Source organism: Tinamus guttatus, unplaced genomic scaffold (assembly GCF_059628265.1).
Source record: "Tinamus guttatus ecotype Peru unplaced genomic scaffold, ASM5962826v1 Tinamus_guttatus_pri_ptg000246l, whole genome shotgun sequence".
Lineage (NCBI taxonomy): Eukaryota > Metazoa > Chordata > Aves > Tinamiformes > Tinamidae > Tinamus > Tinamus guttatus.
The window spans coordinates 3,614,063-3,620,879 of NW_028288780.1; the positions used below are offsets into that span (position 1 = coordinate 3,614,063).

The 6,817-nt window shown below is 40.8% G+C and overlaps 1 long non-coding RNA gene across 1 annotated transcript; it reads right to left on the bottom strand.

Moving 5' to 3' along the window:
• Positions 1-1,734: 1,734 nt before the first annotated feature.
• LOC148594442 (uncharacterized) lies at positions 1,735-6,508 on the bottom strand. The gene is made up of 3 exons (XR_015913494.1): positions 6,420-6,508; positions 4,723-4,785; positions 1,735-1,789 (listed from the first exon to the last, which is right to left on the bottom strand). It is a non-coding gene; the product is annotated as an uncharacterized LOC148594442 (long non-coding RNA).
• Positions 6,509-6,817: the final 309 nt, after the last annotated feature.

The following is a 6,817-nucleotide window of genomic DNA, read 5'->3' on the forward strand; positions in this document are numbered from 1 at the left end:
CCCATACCTCTTAGCAATTCTTTACACAAATCTGTAAACACACATGTCCATATCTTATAAAGTAAAACCCTGCTCCAAATCCATTTACTATAAAAATACATTCTACATTTTCTTGTCATTTGTCGTCTATATTCTATAGATTTCTTCTGTGAACTACATAAGCCAAAACAAAAATAAATGTGCTTGCAAACACTGCTCTTACCAACCTCCTGACTCAAATCTTACAAGGATTTGCAGCTCCTTTTTCTTTAATATAAAAATGCTGTGCAAAGACTGCTCTTCAAAATGAGGAAACTGATGGTCAGATCTAATTTCTAAAACAACAGAAACAGTAACAAAGCAATAACAGAGCCAGAAAAGTGGTGCAATTGCTCACTAAAATAGAAACACTGTTAATAAAAAAAGCATAATCTCGCATAAATGTCCATTAACTTTCGTTCTGGGAATTGCATTTACCCATGGGCTATAATAAGCACGTGGCTTTCCACATTTAACTTCCTGAAATTACTGAGGGGCACTGAGACCACTTCTGTCACACAGGAAGTTCTCTTGTGGAAGCAGCAGTACTCAAGCACTGGGCATGCAAAGGGCTTTGCACACACCTCAGCCGCTAAAGGAAAGCCAGGGGTATTGACAGGCAAGCAAGTCTGGTTCAGGAACTCACCCCACGCATGTACAGAGGAAAGGGCAGGACACAAATGTGACTGCTTATGCGACTGGGACACCAGTGACTGCTTATGAGGTTGGCAAAAGGATCTTCTGGTGCTCTTACTCAGACCGTAGTCTTAGCACTTGTTTTATTTCATGCTCCAGCTTCAGCTTTGTTTATTTTGAGGTGACATGATAGTAATTTAGCAGCCTTAGAACAGCTGCCCCCTGGCTTCAGGAAGAGAAAATATTGAATCTAATAAAGGCCTGACACCTTCTCAGAAGGCTGTTTAATAACCACCTGATAACATCCTTCTGAGAAGGACAGACACCTTTGCTTTTCAGGGCTTGATTTAAACTGCAGGGCAGATACTGAAAAAATGAAATAAAAATAATACCACTGCCATACTTGAATCTTGGCCCTCCACCACCAGAGTTACCTACCTGCTAATCCAATTTTTCAGCTCTTTCTCTAAAGCACGAGTTCCTTCCCACTTCCTAAAAATCCACTTCCAAGTGGATTCCAAGTGCTGAGAGTAAAAGATTTGGGAACAAGCTCATCATGCACCGACCTACAACTATAACCCTTTTGTTAATATAAAATCATTAAAAAGGTTGAAAACACATTAAAAATGAATATATACAGTATATATGTGTACCTAACCTAACTGGAAACAGTAACATCAGTCCTTTCCAACCACTGAACAACCTGCAAGTGCAGAACAGAGATATTCTCAGGAAAGCTCTTCAGCTCTCCTCTCCCTTGTTTGAGGAAGGAAACACCCGAGCAGAGCAAGTGAACCATGTGCAACAGACCCATGGTCCAGGGGCAGCGTTGCCTGACCCGTTAGCTGCCAGGGCTGATGTCAACAATGTGGAGGAGCCTGAGGGAAAGGGGAAATATTACACCAACTGAAGCTTTTCCCAAGCAAAATAATATACACTCATGCCCAATCTGTGAAAGGAGAACCCTCAACCAAGTGAAGCACTGTGAGACACGCTGGCAGCAGATGCCCTTCACCCTGCTCTGAGCCTGTTCATTTCAGTTGTGGAAGAGGTCCGGGAATCACTGGAGGGGCTCCCTGAGGGCAAGGCTTGCAATATTTCCTTTTTTGCATCAGAGTCATTTTGGGATTCGTACCTGGAAAACAAGGGTGGAAAGGAGAGAAAAAACAAAAAATGTTTAATGAGGAGTGCTTAGAATGACACAAAATGTCACTATACGGTCATTTGTATGGGCAGGCTTGGGTGCTGATGACTGAAAACACAAGGGATATGGCGCACAGTTACTGAAGGAATCACCGCACTTGCTGCTGCCATTGGAGGTGTCCAGACAGGTCAGCAGCAGAACTACCCTCTCCTAAGTTCAAGTTCTACAGTCAAGGCTTTACACAGCTAATTGTATTATACTACACAACATCATCCCTCTTCGTATCACCACACTCACCAGCTTTCCTGAAAAGCAATCACAGGCTGACATCCCCACCAAACATTTGCCTTCTGGGGTGGCAATTGATTTTGCTTTGGAGAAAGAACTACGTCTGAGGAAAAATGGGCTTTTGTTTCTAAAGCAGTAGCCAGTGCAATTTGATTATCCCTCTCAAAGCCACACTGAGATAACCCTTAAGCAGCTTTACAAGCACTTCTGCATAGGTCGAGCAGGAAGAAGAGAGCAGAGGAGCACTTGAACACTGTGCTTGCCCACTGAGCATAGGAAGCAACTAACACTCATTGCTCCAGAAAAGCAACATGGAAATAAGCATCACCCAGCATTCTAGTAACAACATGAATGCAAGCCTATGGTGTTCAGTTCCCATCCAGAAACAAATACGGAACAAAACACTGCTGCGTTCAGCTTTTGACTTTTTTTTTTTTTTTTTTAAAAAAAGTTTGTTTCAGTAGTAATCAAATAGATTCAGAACAAGCATTTTCATAGAAACTGATAGATAACTGAAGGATGAGTAGTAGCATGCAACAGACCACTAAGTACTGTACAGAAGCAGAAAAAGATAATACCCAGTTTAGAGGGGACCTGGTTACAGCTGGAGACAAGAGACAGCTGCAGGAGGTGGCTCAGGTGCTCACAGGCAATTGGGGAACAGTCGAACAAGGTACCGAGGCCATCAGGTGTTACTGCAGCCAAGGACAGCATTTACAGTTCCCTCTTAGAGATCTTTGTGGCAAATTTACAGGTTTTAACATGTTGAAAACAAACTGCTCTTGCTTTAAGACCTAACTTATAGCTGAATAAGCTCTCAATTTCATCTCCAAATGAAGAGGCCAGAACTATATAGCTCTGATCACAGGCATAGTCCCATGGGGTGCTCACTGCCCCGATAATGTATTTCATAAAACAAAGCCCAAAGAGGGGGGCCTTGGGAGGCCACAAGGCAGTGATCAGTCTCCAGCTAAGGAACACATGTAAGGGATTCTCCTGTAAAAAAAAAAAAAAAAATGTGGATTTCACCCGAGTTGGGCAAATACAAAAAGGAATAAAGAGCTAAGGGTATTTTAACAGTTGAAATTTCACTAGAAGTTTCAAAATTAAGTTTCATGATTAAAGGACAGAAAGTGGGTAAAGAAGTCAATGGGAAATTAGCTATTTTCAATCATATTTTTAAGAATACTGCAAGTTACCAGCTAACTTACTATATTAGAAGCTTTCCAAAAATTTAAAGTATTTTTACTCTGCAAAACATACCTGGTATCCATGTATAAATGCTACAGCAATATTTAGTGGTATCTAAATATTAGAAATTTTATTAGGCTTACTCATTAGCTTTTTTAAATAATAATAAAAAAAACAAAGCTAGGGTCTCACTGAAGCCAGGGAAACTATGAACACACAGAAAGAAGCAATTGGAGTTTTCAGGCTACAGCAGATGTTGAATGACCTTAGTAAGGACATACAGATTCAACACTACTGCTAAGAGAAGCAGTTGTCAACTGTTCAGTGGAAGCACTGATGTAATGACAAGAGTTTAACAGCTATTTAAAAATGTATGTGATTTTCTTCAGGAAGTATTTATTTTGCTAACTAGAAACTGGGCTAGTAGATCTAGCAGTTCTTGCTTGCTGTTCCTCTGAGCAGCAAGCTAAGTCCCAGCCGACTTGCTCAATTCCTTGCTTTTGCTTTCAACAGGGCCAAGTAAAGGGGGATGTTTGCAGGCTCGTACAGGTATGCATGCTTAATGTAAATAACAAGGTACACAGAGTGAAGACTGAGCTTGCGGCTGGAAGTGTTTACATCAGATCCCGGCTCTCAGTGAGGCACCAGTCAATTAGGGAACAAGAGAAAAAAGTGAAATACGATCAAGGTTTTACAAAAGTATAAACGCACCACCTGAAGTTCCTACCAAGAGTGAGGTTACTTGGAAAACAAAATAGTTTGCCCACACTTTAAAGATTATTCTTTTTCTACATTTTCCACTAAGGCCGTCTTGAAAGACTACAGAACAGCCCCTGCCTTCCACTCACTCAAGCCAGGGAACTCTGAGTAAAAATAGCTCTGAAGTACTTGAATGCAAGTGTACTCTTATTTGTGTAGTCCTTAGTCTGTCCTAAGCAGGCACTTCTTGAACCTAGAAAAAAACAATAATCTTTTTTCTTTTGAATTTACAGAATCATACCTTGGTTGGTCTCTCATAAAATATGGAGATGGACACAATCACAAATAGATTCTGAGATAAGGGAGCAAAGAAATCCATCATAAAGCTCTTTGCTTTTACAGGTCCTCTTTATTCTTTTCAATAAGGAACCATGGTATGATATTATTCTCCCTGCCCTCAGAACAAAAGCAATACCTTCCACAACACAGAAACTGATAGGAACAGTATGTTTTCATTAGACTATCTGCCTTCTCCAATTGTTTCACACTGAGCATTAAACTGTTTCCCTACTCTCATTTCTTCCCCATCCAAACCCTGATGCATCAGACAATTGATAAAAAAGTTTTTTTTTTGGCACAGTGAAAGTAATCCTCACCAATGTGAAAAATTGGGACGTTTACAGATGAAAAAACTAAGTAACATCAAATTGTTATCATTATAGATGAATCAAAAACGTGGACGTTACCTTTCTGCGATTTTTTGTTGAGTTTGGGTAGTTTTGAGCAGCACATTTTTTTAACCTTCCGACCTAAGGAGAAAAAAAAAATAATACATTACCAGTGGAGGCAGAGGACAGTTGTGTGTGTGCATTTACCAAGTAGGCTGGAATCCTTAGACATTTTGGCTATTACTTTACCTTTGAAATCCTTCAGAGTTCTGCAAAACAAAGGATCATCATGACTGATTTTTTCATCAGTGCATATAGCCTTATCCCTAAACAAGGAGCAAGAATGACTCCCCTCCCAGTCACTGCTGCTGGATACAGTACATTAAACACATAATAGGGTTTTTCACCCATTTACATGTCACATATTGACGGAGAATACAGCCAGTGAATTTCAATTGCCTTAACACAATAAACAGACTTGGCATTGTTTTTAGTTAATTATTCAATGAAAGTATAAAATTGAGAGTATGCAGCCACATGTAAAAAAGATTACTACTCCCTAAGTGAGACTTTGCACACAGACAAGAATGCAGGAACCTGCCTGTTTTGATGGGTTTTTATCATCAGGTCTATTTCTCCCGTCTTTCCTGCTGTGTTCCTACAGACTCATCTAGAGATCCTTCTCCAGAGAAGCCCAAGTAAAACACAGAAAGGGGGCAGAAATACTTATATACATATTAAAATTTCCTGGTGTTCATTCATCCTCACTACAGCTCTAGTCAATAGCTCTATCAGGGAGGAAGATGAAATTCTGGACTGCTCATCTGCCCAGACTTAAAGACGGCCTCTACACGCTTCTCCTCACTGAGGCTTAACGTAACTTAAAATACTTCCTACAAAGTTACAGTGCTTCATATTTTCTAGAAACCATGACCTTTGAACATTTAGTTTATTTGCCTTTCCTTATCTCATTCATTCTCTACATCTATGTAAAAGTTAAACACCAGGGAATAATCATACTGAGATTTACAACACCAGACATCAAAAAGCTGAACAGATAGCTGAAGAAATTAAAATACCTTTCAGATTAAAAATCCTGCCTCACTGCAAATCCCAAATGGCACTTTCAGATGTGCTATGGTAAAGACAGAGCCCCATTTTTAAGATTTAAACTGCTTTGTGAAGCTCTGTGCTTTGAAATACTGCAAAACATTGAAGAACAAAGTAATGCGCTAATTAAAATATGTAGCTTGGGTGCAGGTGGGAGAGAACAAACCCCAGTTTTTCTGAAGGAGTCAGAAGAGCTATTCCCACACACCCTTGAGTAAGGAATTTCTTATTTACTCCAGTTCAGGGTATCTGACTTATCGGTGTGGAACAAGGGAATACCAAGCTATCAACTTCATCCATGATTGTGTTTCCTGATCAGCCAGACTATTATATTGTCAGATGGATATCTAACAAAAAATGGCATAGTTTCTTTTCAGGGGAGAGATTAACTTCAGGGAAATTAATCATGCTGAACTACATGCAACAGGTAGTAACAGAAACCTCTGCAAGGCAGATGGAACATTGCTGTGAAAGGCAAATGAGCATTAATACACAACCACATTCAGCAGCTTTAGATTTCATTTTGCCCTTCTATCTCTACCGCCAAGCTCGGTTTTGTTTTCTAGAGTTAAATCAGCATACAAGTAGAGAATAAGCATTTTTATATTACAAGAGGAAAGAAGAGGAAAAGAAACAAGGCACTTGTGGTAGCAGAATGTTCGTACCTTCCCCTGTGAAGGCGTTGAAGCACAGGAGCAAGATAAGCAAGAAGCCACACAGCGCCAGCAGCTTCATCCTTGCAGCTAGTCAGGAGAGCAGCGTTCTGGTCTGCCTCCAGCACAGCCTTCCTTTTTATAGGTAGATCAGAAGGAACGCTGCGTTCGGGATGGGTGGGGATTTGGCCTTTGTATTGTACTTCAAGAGATGGAAAGGACAGAAACAGCCCTCTCCACTACCAGAAATCAAGCAGCAATTGACTCACTTCAGAGAGGGTCCTTCCAGTTGGTGCGAGGAGCCTGGCTTCACGTACCAGAGGAAAGGGATGCTCTGAGGCGCAGCCTCACCTCGCAGCTGGGCCCTGCGGCTCTACAACAGCTTCCTGAGGCCACCTCATGTGCTCTGG